The sequence below is a fragment of the Canis lupus genome, chromosome 2 (assembly GCF_011100685.1).
Source record: "Canis lupus familiaris isolate Mischka breed German Shepherd chromosome 2, alternate assembly UU_Cfam_GSD_1.0, whole genome shotgun sequence".
Classification (NCBI taxonomy): Eukaryota; Metazoa; Chordata; class Mammalia; order Carnivora; family Canidae; genus Canis; species Canis lupus.
Window position 1 is genome coordinate 64,594,596 of NC_049223.1, and position 14,794 is coordinate 64,609,389.

The following is a 14,794-nucleotide window of genomic DNA, read 5'->3' on the forward strand; positions in this document are numbered from 1 at the left end:
CGAAAGGCGCATTGGAGCGGGTCTGGCATGGTTGGGTCTTATTTGGGGAGCTCAGTGTCTGGGGAAAAAAATCAGTTAAGGTTAATGTTACTCTTGAAGGAAAGGTGCCTGGCTGGGTCAGGAGGAGGAGCATGTGACTCGACCTCAGGGATCCTGAGTTTGAGCCCCTGCTTTGGGTGTAGACAATACTTAAATAAACTTGAATTAAAAAAATGCGACTCATGAAGGAATTGAATCTTGAAAGCTCCAAACTGAGATTTCTGGGTTTTTTGGTTGGTTCGTTCGTTTTTTGGGGTCATCTCTGTATTTCAACTTTGTCCCAGTCCTAGGGGGCAGTAGGGTCCAAGAAGCTACCTATTTTGCAAGGTAAATGCCTGCTGCCTTGGATCGGCCATAATGGAGGAATGAGAGCAGACAAGAGGCTGCCTGCAATTCAGTGCTGGTTTTCTAATTCTGCTCTTAGTTAAGTGTTGACAACGCCATTGCGTTCTCACTACCCACTAGTGTGGGTAGTTTCTAGGGTGAGGTTTTATTTTGCTAGTTCCCGTGGCAAGGCTGACCTGTGGTATGACCCTGTTCAGGAGCTCCTGGTGGGAAAATTTGTTTCCTCCTTACATATTTGTCAATTGACAACTACAGAATTTTTTTTGTTATACTTCTAAGGAGTTGCAAAGGCTATCACGACCATCCTGTTCTGTGGTTTTCATGTGCGGTGTTTTAATCCTATTGGAGTAAAATCTAGAAATTGTAGATTTCACTCGTTTAGTTTATGGAAATTGTATTTATGGCAGAACACCTATCTGACCAAATTGTCCCTCACTGTCCAACCCAGAAGTCTGAGTTCGCTTTTTAAAAACAGCTTATTGAGATATAGAATTTACATATCACATAATTTGCTCATTTTAATGATTTTTTTTTAAGATTTTATTTATTTATTCATGAGAGATACAGAGAGAGAGAGAGGCAGAGACAGGCAGAGGGGAGAAGCAGGCTCCATGCAGGGAGCCCGATGTGGGACTCGATCCCGGGTCTCCAGGATCCGGCCCTGGGCTGAAGGCGGTGCTAAACCGCTGAGCCACCAGGGCTGCCTAAAATTTAATGATTTTTAGTAAATTTACATAATACCATTACCACAGTTCTTTTAGAGAATTTCTGTGACACCAGAAAGATGCCCCATGCCCATTTTCATTCCCTTCCCAGTCCACCGTAGGCAACCAGTGATCTTTCTGTTTTTTTCTTTTTTTCATGAATTCACACTTTCTGTATATTTCATATAAATGGAACATAATTATATAAATGTTGGTTTGTAAGCTTCTTTGGAGCTTCTCTGTATAATCTGAAACCGGTTGAGGGTAGAGAGAGACCAAAGAAAGGTGAGCCACTCCAGATTGGTAAGTGACAGGTATAGTAAGTAAAAGAACTTAAGATACAAGGTGTGTCTTGGGCAGCTACAAGATAAGTAGATCTCTCACCCAGCTGCCAAATCTCTCCCTCCCTCCCTCCCTCCCTCCCTCCCTCCCTCCCTCCCTCCTTCTTTCTTCCTGTTTCTTCTTTCTTTCTTTCTTTCTTTCTTTCTTTCTTTCTTTCTTTCTTTCTTTCTTTCTTTCTTTTTCTTTCTTTCTTTCTTCTTTCTTTCTTTCTCTCTTTCTTTCTTTCTTTCTTTCTTTCTTTCTTTCTTTCTTTCTTTCTTTTTCTCTTTCTTTCTCTTTCTTTTCTTTCTTTCTTTTCTTTCTTTTTATTTTTTTATAAGATTTTGTTTATTCATTCATGAGAGACACAGGCAGAGGGAGAAGCAGGCTCCATGCAGGAAGCCCAACGTGGGGACTCCATCCAGGTCTCCAGTATCAGGCCCCGGACTGAAGGTGGCGCTAAACCGCTGAGCCAGCCGGGCTGCCCCCTACAGTATCTATAAAGATCTTACCTGCATTCAGTTCTGTGTACTGTTCAGATGGTCTCAATACCACATCACTATCTTAAGGCTTTGTTAGGGCATCCTCTAGAAGTGGGAACGAGAAGCTGGTTGCACAGCCTAAGGATAGGGAAGTGGGTAAGGAGCCTCAGCCTGTGGTCAAGTCCTCTCAATGACCTCCGACACCAATAATATGTAGTCTTTTTTGATTGGCTATCACTTTAGCATACTGGTTTTGAGATTCATCAATGTTGTAACATCTCAGTATTTAATTCCTTTTTATTGGTGAATAGTATTTCATGGTATGAATATCCCACATTATTTTCTTTTTACCTGTTCACCAGTTGATGGACATTTGAATTGTTTTCATCTTTTGGCTATTGTGAATGATGCTCCCATGGACATTCACACGCAAGTCTGTGTGTGGACTTGTGTTTCATTTTTCTTGGCTAGGTAGGTTAAATTGCTATTTATGTTTATTTAACTTTTTAAGAATCTGCCAGACTGCTTTCAAAGTGGCTTTTACATTCCCACCAACAATGTGTGAGAGTTCCAGTTTCTTCACATCCTCCCTAACACTTGTCCTTTTGATTATACCCATCCTAGTAAGTGTGAATTGCATTCTCATTGTGATTTAAACAACAAAGCAAAAACTGAGAACATAGTCTATAGTGTTGTAATAGTGTTGTATGGTGACAGGTGGTAGCTATACTTGTGGTGAGCACAGCATATAGACTTTCTGAGTCACTTAGTCACGGGGTAGTGCACCGGAAACTAATGTAATGTGTATCACCTACACTTCAATTTAAAGAATCATGTTAAAAAAAAAAAAAAAGAATAGTGGTAAAACGCACATGACAAAATTGCCATCTTAACTGTTTTTTTTTTTTTTCAAAGATGTTCATTTATTTTTAGAGAGAGAAACAGAGTGCATGTGTTGAGACCACACATGAGGAAGGAGGAACAGAGGGAGAGGGAGAGAGAATTTCAAGCAGATTACTTGCCAATCACAGCCAAAATCAAGAGTCAGAAGCTCAACTGAGTGAGCCACCCAGGTGCCCCCATCTTAACCACTTTTTTGTGTTTAGTTAATGGTGTTAAGTATGTTCCCCTAATTGTGCAGTCAAATCTCCAGGACTTTTTCATTTTGTAAAAATGGAACTCCTTGCACATTAAACAACTCCCTACTCTTCCTCCTAATCCACCATTCTACTTTCTGTTTCTTTATATTTGACTATTCTACATATCCCATATAAATGGATTGATACAGTATTTGCCCTTTTGTGACTGGCTTATTTCATCTAGCATAATGTCCTCAAGATTCATACATGGTGTAGCATATGTCAGAATTTCCTTCCTTTTTTAAGGCTCAGTAATATTCCATGGTGTGTATATACCACATTTTGTGTATTCATTCCTTCACTGGTGGACTTTATGGGTTGCTTGTACCTTTTGGCTATTATGTGTGAACAATGTTGCTATGAACATGAGTGTACAAACATCTCTTGAGACCTTGCCTTCAGTTCTTTTGGGTATATACCCAGAAGTGGAATTATTGAATGATATGGTAATTCTATTTTTAATTGTTTGAGGAACTGCCATTCTGTTTTCTATAGTAGCTACACCATTTCACATGCACCAACAGTGTGCAAACATTCCAGTTCCTACACACCTTAACCAATGATTATTATTTTGTTTTTTGATAGTTTTTTGAAGAATGATAGCCATTCTTGTGGGTGTGACAACATTATAGTTTTGATTTGCACTTGCCTTATGACTGATGTTGAGCACCTTTTCATGTGTTTTATGCCATGTGTACATTTTCTTTGAAAAAATGTCTACTCCAATCCCTTGCCCATTTTAGGGATGCCTGGGTAGCTCGGTTGAGGTCTGACTCTTGGTTTTGACTCAGGTCATGATCTCAGGGTCCTGGGATTGAGCCCCTAAGCTGGACTCCATGCTCAGAACAGAGTGTGCTTGTCCCTCTTCCTCAACTCTTCCTTCCTCTTGTTCTCTCTCTTTCTCAAATAAATGAATAAATAAATAAAATCTTTTTTTTTTTTAAGATCTTATTTATTTATGAGAGATACACAGAGTGGCAGAGCCATAGGCAGAGAGAGAAGCAGGCTCCATGCGGGGAGATGTAGGACTCGATCTCAGGTCTCGAGGATCACACCTGGGCCAAAGGCAGGCGCTCAACTGCTGAGCCACCCAAGCATCTCATTAAATAAAATCTTTAAAAAAACAAATCTTTTGCTCATTTTAAAATTCGGTTATTTTTCTTTTTATTAATGAATTGTAAGAGTTCCTTATATGTACTGAACACAAGTTGTTTATCATTATAAGATTTACAAATCTATTTATTTATAAAGATTTTTTTTTATTTACTCATGAGAGACACAGAGACAGAGAGGCAGAGACACAAGCAGAGGGAAAAGCAGGCTCCAATGCAGGGAGCCTGACGTGGGACTCGATCCCGGGTCTCCAGGATCAGGCCCTGGGCTGAAAGTGGTGCTAAACTGCTGAACCACCTGGGCTGCTCTATAAATCTTTTTAAATGATATCTTTTCAAGCCCCAAATTTTAAAATTTTGAAAAAAATAAACTTTTCAATTTTTTCTTTTTTTTTTAATTTTTTATTTATGATAGTCATACAGAGAGAAAGAGAGAGAGGCAGAGACACAGGCAGAGGGAGAAGCAGGCTCCATGCACCGGGAGCCTGACGTGGGATTCGATCCCGGGTCTCCAGGATCGCGCCCTGGGCCAAAGGCAGGCGCCAAACCACTGCGCCACCCAGGGATCCCTGCTTTTCAATTTTTTAAGGTGTTTTTTTTTTTTTTTTCCTTCTTTTAAGAGAGCATGAGGTAGAGTTGAAGGGATAGAATCAAGGGAGAGAGAGAATCTTAAGCATGCTCCACGCTCAACGCAGAGCCCGACGTGGGGCTTGATCTCATGACCCTGAAATCAGGACCTGAGCTGAAATCAAGAATTGAACACTTAACTGACTAAGCCACCTATGTTCCCCCCAACTTGTCAACTCTTTAATGCTTGTGCTTTTGGTGCTATATCCAAGAAATCTTTCTCTGACTCAAGGTTGTGAATATTTGCTCCTGTGTTTTTTTTTTCCCAAGAGTTTAATACTTTTGACTTTTTCATTTAGGTCTGCAGTCCATTTCTTTTTTTTTTTTTTTAGTCCATTTCATTTTTAGTTGATTATTGGTTTGGTGTAATCAAACTTATCCATCCTTATGTTGAACATTCCACTCTTCTAGGATGGACAATGCTTAGAGCCATTTAGGAATTAGATGAAATAAGGCTCTGTTCCTTTCAGTATCTCTTATTGAAATTGTTTGCATTACTCTGCCTTCTCCACTTACTTTAATCTCATTCTGAATTTTTTACGCTGGGGCAATCCAAGTAAGATTCTGGGTGGTGAGCAGTTGGATCTTTCTTTTGTGCAGTGGGATAGGGTGATTGAGCAACAGGAGAGGAGAAGGAGGTCACAGGTCTTTTCTCGGCACGTTAGATCAAATCCATGTGGGAAAGGGCATTATGGAAGCAGAGGGCCTGAAATTGTATTCAGAGTATCCATTATGCTCATGCTCTCCACAGAATGTCTTCCTTTCCCTAGCTCCATGTACCCAGTTTGAAGACCGCTGCTTAAGATTCATGTCAAGTGTTGGCAAGGTTGGGGAGAAATTGAAATCTTCATGGGTTATTGGTGAAAATGTAAAATAGTATAGCATATGTGGCAAACTGGCAGTTCCTCAAAGAGTTAAACATAATTACCGTGTCACCCAGCATTTATATAAGATGTCTGAAATACATAATTCCAGAGAGACTGGAAGTACATTACTGGTTGCCAGAGCATAGAGAGTGAGTGACTACTGCTGAATTTTTTGTCAGGGGTGGGGGGGAGGTGGGCGTTGATGAGATAGTTCTGGAATTATGTAACTGGTGATGGTTGCATAACTATGTGAATGTACTGAAAAACACATATGATAAAATTTACCCTTTTAAAGGTAAATTTTATGGTGTGTATTATGTCATTTAAAATAATGGAGGGGTACCTGGGTGGCACAGTCCGTTGAGCAGCTGAGTCTTAATTTCTGCTTTGGTTATGATCTCAAGGTTGTGAGGTAGAGCCCCACATTGGTCTCTGTGCTCAACGTACAGTCTGCTGGAGATTCTTCCTCCATCCCTCCCCACTACCATATGCACGCACACATGTGAGCTTGCATGCTTTCTCTCTAATGAATAAATCTTTAAAAAAAAAATAATGGAAAGCCATCCTTGCTGGCCCCAGATCTGGCCAGTATGCTGGACAGTATGTTTTGTGTTGGTTTGGCTTTGCCATGTCTCTTTAACAAGCATCACATGGTTCTAAAGGAAGACAGGACACCCAAGTTGAATAAAGTTTGTATGAACTAAAACTCACATTTCCACTGTAAGTTTTAGTTCTTACTTACTTCTTTTCCTTTTCTCCAATCTGTGAGCCTTTTTCCCAGTCCTCCCTGCATCTTCCCTAGGTGTTGTGTTGACTTAGACTTTTTCTGTAGCAGAGAAATAGAGCTGGGGAGTGTATCTCAGGGTTGTGATTAGCTTCTTGTTGTGTTTGCTTGAAAATTGGTATGATGGGATGCAGGGTGGAGGACCTTAACATTGCTGCTCATTAATGTTTCACAGTGCTATTGATATTGTGAAATGGTTTTCTAATTTAATCCTAAAAAAAAAAGGCAATTTATTTTCCTAGGACTTAAGATGTCTTCATCAGCTAGGCTTCACAGAAGACAATATGGAAGATCTTCAGTAGCTAAAAGGTAAAGTGAAATGTTCTTTGGTTTTTAGGTGTCCCTAGGGTAAAATAGTAAAATTAGATGAAGATGTAAATGCAGATATCAAGATTTAATTTTAGCACTTGTTGCTGAGTTTGCTTTTAGTTTATATAATTTACAAAATGACATTCTTTTCAATCTAAGAGCAAAAATAATGCTTTTTTTTTTAAACTTCTTATTTTGAAATATATACTCATAGGAAGTGCAGTAAGTATTTGTTTTTAAATATTCAAACAACATGCATAACACAGAAAAGTGCAAATCTTCTATAAGCCCACTCCTGAGCATTTGCCACTGTTAACAGCTTGGTATGTGCTCTTTATGCTTTTTGTTATATTGCTTAGAGAAATCTGTGAACAAACTAACTTATTGATTTTTACATGTTTGATGGTAGTTTGCAAATTTAATTGTATACTCAGTGTTTTACCTCTGCAATCACCAAAACAGTTACCATCAAATCTTTGCACTTTTTTTTTCTTGCAATGTTATGTTTAGACATTCCTTAGAGGCTTTATGGCCCTTACTCAGAGCCTTGTTACTTCCAGAGAGCCGGGGTTGGGCCCCCAAGACCCACTGTGGCCTTGCTTCTCAAACTTAGGGCTGCCTAAGAGTGAGTTTAAGAGCTTGTTGAAATGCAGATTCCCAGGCCCTGGGCCTGCAAGATTTTGAAACCTCGGGCCCAGGGAGATGCACGTTTATATATTACTCAGCTGTTGGTATTGGAACCACTTCAAGAATCTTGTATCATCAAATTGCTGGTATCAGTTATCTGAGAAACTTGGCAGCCTGCTGAGCCTAGCTATACCCACCACCAATCACTAGTTGTGCTTGGTTGGAGTCAGGGTGCCTGACTAGTGTGGGTGCTACTGGAGGTCTGGGTACACGCACTAATCTCTTAGGATGGTCCCTGTTACAGCCCTGGTGTCCAGCTTACTGCCTGCCTTATACAGAGCAGGCACTCCTTGGATATCTGCTAATTGGTGTTGAACAAATGAACAAACATATATTTGCTTTCCACTCCCATAGCACATTTGAAATGGGGAATAAGCAGCAATCATAGACTATAGCCTCAAACGAAAGGAAAGTAGGGGAAAAATGTAAAAGGCAGACAGAAATATTAAAAGTCATAGATATTCTGGACCACGTATTAGTTTTCCATTTCTGCTGTGTCAGATTATCCTACATTTAGCAGTTTAAAAGAACACATTTGTTACCTTACAGTTCTGTAGGTCAGAAGTGCAACCTGGGTCTCACCAGACTATAAAATCAAGAAAGCAGAAATGAGGGCATGGGAGAGTGGAAGCAGGGTCACTCAAGTGGTCAGTCATCCAAATCACCCAGGATTTTCTGTAAGAGGAACTTAACGGGTGTGGGTGACCTAGTTCCTAATCTGGTTGTTTTACCTAGTGATTGTGTCATACATTTGGCAATATGTTTATTCAAGAGGGATATCTTTTGAAATGGATATCTTGACAATCAGAAGCTTAATGTCAGGAACTTACCCTACATTTAGTTACCTCATGTAAGTGAAATCGTATAATATTTGTACTTTTGTGACTGATTTATTTCACTTAGTATAATATCCTCAAGGTTCATACATGTTGTAGCATGTTATAGGATTTCCTTCCTTTTAAGGCAGGATATTCCATTGTATATACAACAGTTAATTTTATGTATTAACTTGGCTGGATCATGGGGTGCCCAGGTATTCGATCAGACGTGGTTCTGGCTGTTTCTGTGATGGTATTTTAGGATGAGATTAACATTTAAATTGGTGGGCTTTGAGTAAAGGAGATTGCCCTCCAAAATGTGAATGGCCTTTATCCAATCAGTTAAAAGCCTGAATAGAACAAAAAAGATCCACCTCTTTTAGCAATTGAGAATTCTCCAGTAGACTTCGATTGGACTTCATCTGCCACATCAGGCTCTTGCTAGTTCTTCAGCAGACTACCTTCAGACTCAGTATGGAACACTGCCTCTCTTGGGTTGCCAGCCTGTCATGTTACCCTGCAGATTTTAAACATTTCAGCCTCTGTAGTCAAATGAACCAGTTACTTATAATAAATATGTGTGCATACATCATGTTGGTTCTGTTTCTCTGGAGAACTAACAAATACAGTATGTATAAACCACATTTTGTTTTTCCATTCTTCCATCGATGGACATTTTGATTGCTTCCACTTCTTGACGATTATGAATAATTTTGCTATGGACATGGATGTGCAAATATCTCTTACATGTTGCAGTTCTTTTGGATATATACCAAGAAGTGGGATTGCTGGATCATATGAGTGTTCTAATTTTAATTTTTTGAGGAGCTGCCAGATTATTTTCCATAGCTATTGCACCATTTTATAATCTCGCCAACAATGCAGAGGTTCCAACTGCTTCACAACCCCACCGATACTTGTTTCGGTTTTTTTGGTAGTAGCCATCCTAATGGGTGTGAAGTGGTAGTGTTTTTTGTTTGTTGGTTGGTTTGGTTTTTGGTTTTTTTCTTTACGTAAACTCTATGCCCAATGTGGGACTTAAATTTACAATCCAAAAATCAAGGGTTGCATGCTCTACAGACTGAGCCAGCCAGGTGCACCTTATTGTGGTTTTGATTTGCGTTTCTCTGATGATTAGTGAAGTTGAGCATCTTTTTAGCTGCTGACTGCCTATTTGTATACCTTGGAGAAGTGTCTGTTCAAGTCCTTTGCACATTTTTGGGTTGGGTTTGTTTTTTTTGTTGCTGTTGAGTTGTAGGAATTCTTTATATATTTGGCATATAAGAGTCTTATCAGGAATGTCTGGGTGGCTCAGTGGTTGAGCGTCTGCCTTTGGCTCAGGGCATGATCCTGGAGTTCCAGGATCAAGTCCTACATTGGGCTCCCTGTGAGGAGCCCGCTTCTTCCTCTGCCTATGTTCTGCCTTCTCTCTGTGTTTCTCGTGAATAAATAGATAAAATCTTTTTAAAAAGACTCTTATCAAATATATAATTTATAGATATTTTCTCCCATTTGTGGGTTGCCTGTAATTGTGACCTTTAATGTGCAAAATTTTTAAATTTTCATATAGTCCAATTTATCTATTTTTTTCTTTTGTCTTTGCTTTTTACTGTAGCATCCAAGAAATCATTGCCAGATCTAGTGTCAGAAAGCTTTCCCCCATTTTCTCCTAAAGCTTTATTTTTTTAAGATTTTTTTTATTAAAAAAAAAAGATTTTATTTATTTATTCATGAGAGACACAGAGAGAGAGAGGGGCAGAGACAGAGGTAGAGGGAGAAGCAGGCTCCATGCAGGGAGCCTGATGTGGGGCTTGATCCCAGGTCTCCAGGATCATCTTTTAGGGCTTTAATAGCTTCAGGTCTTTTTTTTTTTTTTTTTTTTTTAATTTTTTTAATTTTTTTTTTTAATTTTTATTTATTTATGATAGTCACACACACAGAGAGAGAGAGGCAGAGACACAGGCAGAGGGAGAAGCAGGCTCCATGCACCGGGAGCCCGACGTGGGATTCGATCCCAGGTCTCCAGGATCGCGCCCTGGGCCAAAGGCAGGCGCCAAACCGCTGAGCCACCCAGGCTGCCCTCCAACTTCATTCTTTTGCATGTGGATGCTAGTTTTCCCAGCACAATTTGTTGAAAAGACTGTCCTTTTCTCATTGAATGGTCTTGGCACTTAAAAAATTATTTAACCCTTATATGTGAGAGTATATTTTGGGCTTTCTTTTCTGTTCTTTTGGTCTATATATGTTTTTATGACAGTACCACACTGTTTTCATTACTGTACTTTTTATAAGTTTTGAAATTAGGCAGTATGAAACTTCCAACCTTGTTCTTTTTTTCAAGATTATTTTGATTATTTTGGGTCCCTTGGAATTCCATATGAATTTTAGGATGGAGTTTTCGACTCCTGCAGAAAAGTCATTGGGATTTTTTTTTTTTTTTAAAGATTTTATTTATTATTCATTCATGATAGACCTAGAGAGAGAAAGAGGCAGAGACACAGGCAGAGGAAGAAGCAGGCTCCATGCCGGGAACCTGACACGGGACTCGATTCCGGGACTCCAGGATCACACCCTGGGCCAAAGGCAGGCGCTAAACCGCTGAACCGCTGAACTACCCAGGGACCCAAGTCATTGGGAGTTTCATAGAAATTGTATTGAATCTATAGATTGTTTACAGTAGTACTATACATCTTAGTAGTACTAAATATTCCAATATATGAAGATGGGATATCTTTTCATTTATTGGTGTCTTCCTTCATTTCTTTCAACAGCACTTAATAGTTTTCAGTATACATAGTCTTTGACCTCCTTGTTTTATTCCTAAGTATTTTATTCTTTATCTTGCTCTTGTAAATGGAATTGTTTTCTTAATTTCCTTTGATATTGTTCATTGTTAGTGTATAGAACTGCAACTGGTTTTTGCAAGTTGAATTTGTGCCCTACAATTTAGCTTAATTTATTTATTCGTTCTAACAGGGTTTTTTTTTTTTTTTTTTTTTTTTTTTTTTAGTTGTTTTTGGTGCAATCTCTATAGGGTTTTCCCTACATGTATAACATCATGCTATCAACAGAGATACTTTTACTTTTTTTCCAATTTGGATACCTTTTATTTCTTTCTTTTGCTTACTTGCTATGGCTAGGACCAGCATTATGTTGTAAAGAAGTAGTGAAAGTGGGCATGTTTGTCTTGGTCCAGATCTTAGAGGAAGAGCTTGCAGTCTCACCATTGAGCATGATGTTAGCGTTGGGCTTTTCATATGTAGCTTTTATTATGTTGAAGTAGTTTACTTGTATTTTTAGTTTGTAGAGTGCTTGTATAGTAATTTTTTTTTAAATCATGGAAGTATGTTGTATTTTGTCAAATGCTTCCTGCACCAATTGAAATGTTCATGTGAGTTTTTCCTTCATCCTGTTAGTGCAGAGTTTCACATTGATTGATTTTAAATATATATATATATATATATATATATGTTGAATCATCCTTGCATTGAAGGGATAAATTGTGCTTGGTTATGGTGTTTAATCATTTTCTTTATACTGTTAAATCCTGCTTGTGTTTTTTTTAAGATTTTTACAGCAATGTTTATAAATCACAGGGGTGTATAGTTTTCTTGTGTCTTTGTCCTGCTTTGGTATTAGGGTAATGCTGGCTTTATACAATGAGGGAGAAACTGTTCCCTTCTCTTCAGTTTTTTGGAAGTTTGAGAAAGATCTGTGTTAATTCTTTAAATGTTTGGTGGAATTTACCAGTGAAGCCATCTGGTTTTGAACTGTTCCTTAAGGAGATTTTTTGTTTGTTTTTTCTCTTGCTGTCTCAAGTGAGAGAACAGTCCTCAGTGGCAAAAGAAAGCTGCAGAAGCACCACCCAATGTTGGCTTCACGCTAGGGAGAAAATGCTATGCCTATGCCCCCTCCTCATGGTTTTGGGTACTCTATACATTCAGAGAAACCTTTCTAGTAACAAACTATCGAAATGATCCCTGAATGAGGTCCTCTATGGAGTCTTTTAATTAATGATTCAGGCTTCTTACTAGTTACAGATCTATTCAGTTTTTTATTTGTTCATAATTCAATCTTTGTAGGTTGTGTATTTCTAGGCTATCCAATTTGTTTTGTATAATTGCTCATAGTAATCTTTTTTTTTAATAGTTATTTTAGAGAGAGAGAGAGAACTCGAATGTGCTCACAAGCGGGAGAGGGAGAGAGAATACCAAGCAGACTCCTGCGCTGAGCTCCACGTGGCTCTTGATTCCAAGATCACATCCTTGAGATCACAACCTAGGCTGACAACAGGAGTTGGAAGTTCAACTGATTGTGCCACCAATGTGCCCCCATAGTACACTCATAATCCTTCTTATTTGTGTAAAACTGGTAAAACTCTTTTTTATATTCTTTTAATTATTTGTGTGTTTTTTATTTTTTTTAATCCAGCTAAAGGCTTATCAATTTTGTTGATTGTTTTCAGAGACCCAACTCTTCATTTCATCAATTTTCTTCTATTGTTTTTCTAGTCTTTATTTATCTCTGATCTAACCTTATTTCCTTCCTTCTGCTAGCTTTGGGTTATTTGTTCTTTTTCTAGTTCCTTAAGTGGTAAAGTTAGGTTGTTGATTTGAGATTTTTTTTTTTTAATGTAAATGTTTACAGCTATACATTTTTCTCTTAGCATTACTTTCTCTACATCTCAGAAGTATTGCTATGTTGTATTTTCATTTTCATCGTCTCAAGGTATTTTCTGATTTTCTTCTTTTTTTTTTTTTAAGATTTTATTTATTTATTTATGAGAGATACACAGAGAGAGGAAGAGGGAGAAACAGGCCCCTCTCAGGGAGCTGGATGCTGGATCTGGACTTGATACCAAACCCAGGATCACGACCTGAGCCAAAGGCAGACGCTCAACCACTGAGCCACTCAGGCATCCCTATTTTCTGATTTTCACTGTGGTTTCTTTGACCTGTTGTTGTTTAAAAGGGTATGAATTTCTCTGTTTTTTAGGATTTTTCAGTTTTTCTTCAGTTATTAATGTCTAATTTCATTCTATTATGACCAGTAAAAGATACTTTTTATGATCTCAATGTTTCTAAAATTATTAAGACTTGTTTTGTGACCTAACATGGTTTGTCCTTGGCAATGTTCTGTAGTGGTTGATGTCTCTTACGTCTAAAACCTATAGGTTCCCTCTTTTTTTTTTTTTTTTTTTTTTGTATTTTGTTGTTATTAAAGAAGCAAGTCCTTTGTCTTCTAGATAGAGTTTCCCACAATCTAGGCCAGTTGCATCTTGTGGTGTCATTTTTTTTTAATATTTTACTTATTTATTTGTGAAAGAGAGCAAATGAGAAGGCACAGCAGGGGGTAGGAGCAGAGGGAGAGGGAGAAGCAGACTCCCCTCTGAGCAGGGAGCCTGACATGGGGCTTGATCCCAGGACACCAGGATCATGACCTGAGCTATAGGCTCAGATGCTTAACCAACTGAGCCATGAAGGCACACCTTGTGGAGTCATTTAACTTGTCTTTCTCCCTCTTGTATTTCCAGCAAATTAGAGACAGGTCTAGAGTTGTGACAGGATTCATGTTCTTTTTTTGGCAACATAATTCATTCCAAAAGTGATCTGCACTTCTATTGAAAAGGATCTTAATGCTGGGCAGCCTCCGTAGCTCAGCGGTTTAGCACTGCCTTCAGCCCAGGGCGTGATCCTGGAGACCTGGGGTCAAGTCCCACGTCCAGCTCCCGGCATGGAGCCTGCTTTTCCCTCACCTGTGTCTCTGCCTCTTTCTCTCTGTGTGTCTCTCATGCATAAATAAATAAAATCTTAAAAAAAAAAAAAGAATCTTAATGCCTAGTTGTCTTTCTGTATATGTTGTTAGCAACCATTGATTTTTGTCTAGGTCCATTTATTTACTGGTTGTTGCAGGATGTTTGATAATTTTTTATTCCATTATTTTCTCATTATTTATTAGTTGGACTACTTCTATAATATCCCCTTGTAAACAGTTTGGTTATTCTGAGATATAGTTCCAATTGGAAAGAAAAATCATTCATCTTAATAGTAGCTTCTTTTTTTTTTTTTTTTAAGATTTTTTATTTATTCATTTGAGAGAGTGAGCGAGAGCATCAGTAAGGGGGGAGGGTCATAGGGAGAGGGAGAAGCAGACTCCCTACTAAGCAGGGAAGCCTGATGCAGGGCTTGATCCCAGGACTCCAGGATTATGACCTGATCCAAAGGCAGCCACTTAACTGAGTGAGACACCGAGGCACCCCTTAATAGTAACTTTTAAAAGGAAAATACACAACATCAAATGTATGTATTATTATAAGAAGGATCCCTAATTTCATATATGGAAAACAAAAAGTGCAGGTCTTACATTTGAGAAAATATGGTCATGTTGGTCATAATTGACCTTGAATAGCCAACAAACAGACAAAGGATGAAAGACTTTCAGCTGTTGAAGAAGGACAAGGGGAGTTTAGTACATTTTAGAAAGGCCCATTAGAAAAAGTGTAAAGTGAAATGCTTTGACATTACGTGCGTATGTGTGTGTCTGTGTGTGTGTGTGTATGAA

General features: G+C 38.6%; 1 protein-coding gene and 1 non-coding gene across 2 annotated transcripts in view; one reads left to right on the forward strand and one right to left on the reverse strand.

Moving 5' to 3' along the window:
• LOC487290 (nuclear receptor coactivator 5-like) overlaps positions 1 to 14,794 on the forward strand; it is a 51,939-nt gene that overhangs the window by 11,764 nt on the left and 25,381 nt on the right. The window lies entirely within an intron of this gene.
• LOC119870580 lies at positions 12,022 to 12,227 on the reverse strand. The gene has a single exon (XR_005356244.1). It is a non-coding gene; the product is annotated as a small nucleolar RNA U3 (small nucleolar RNA).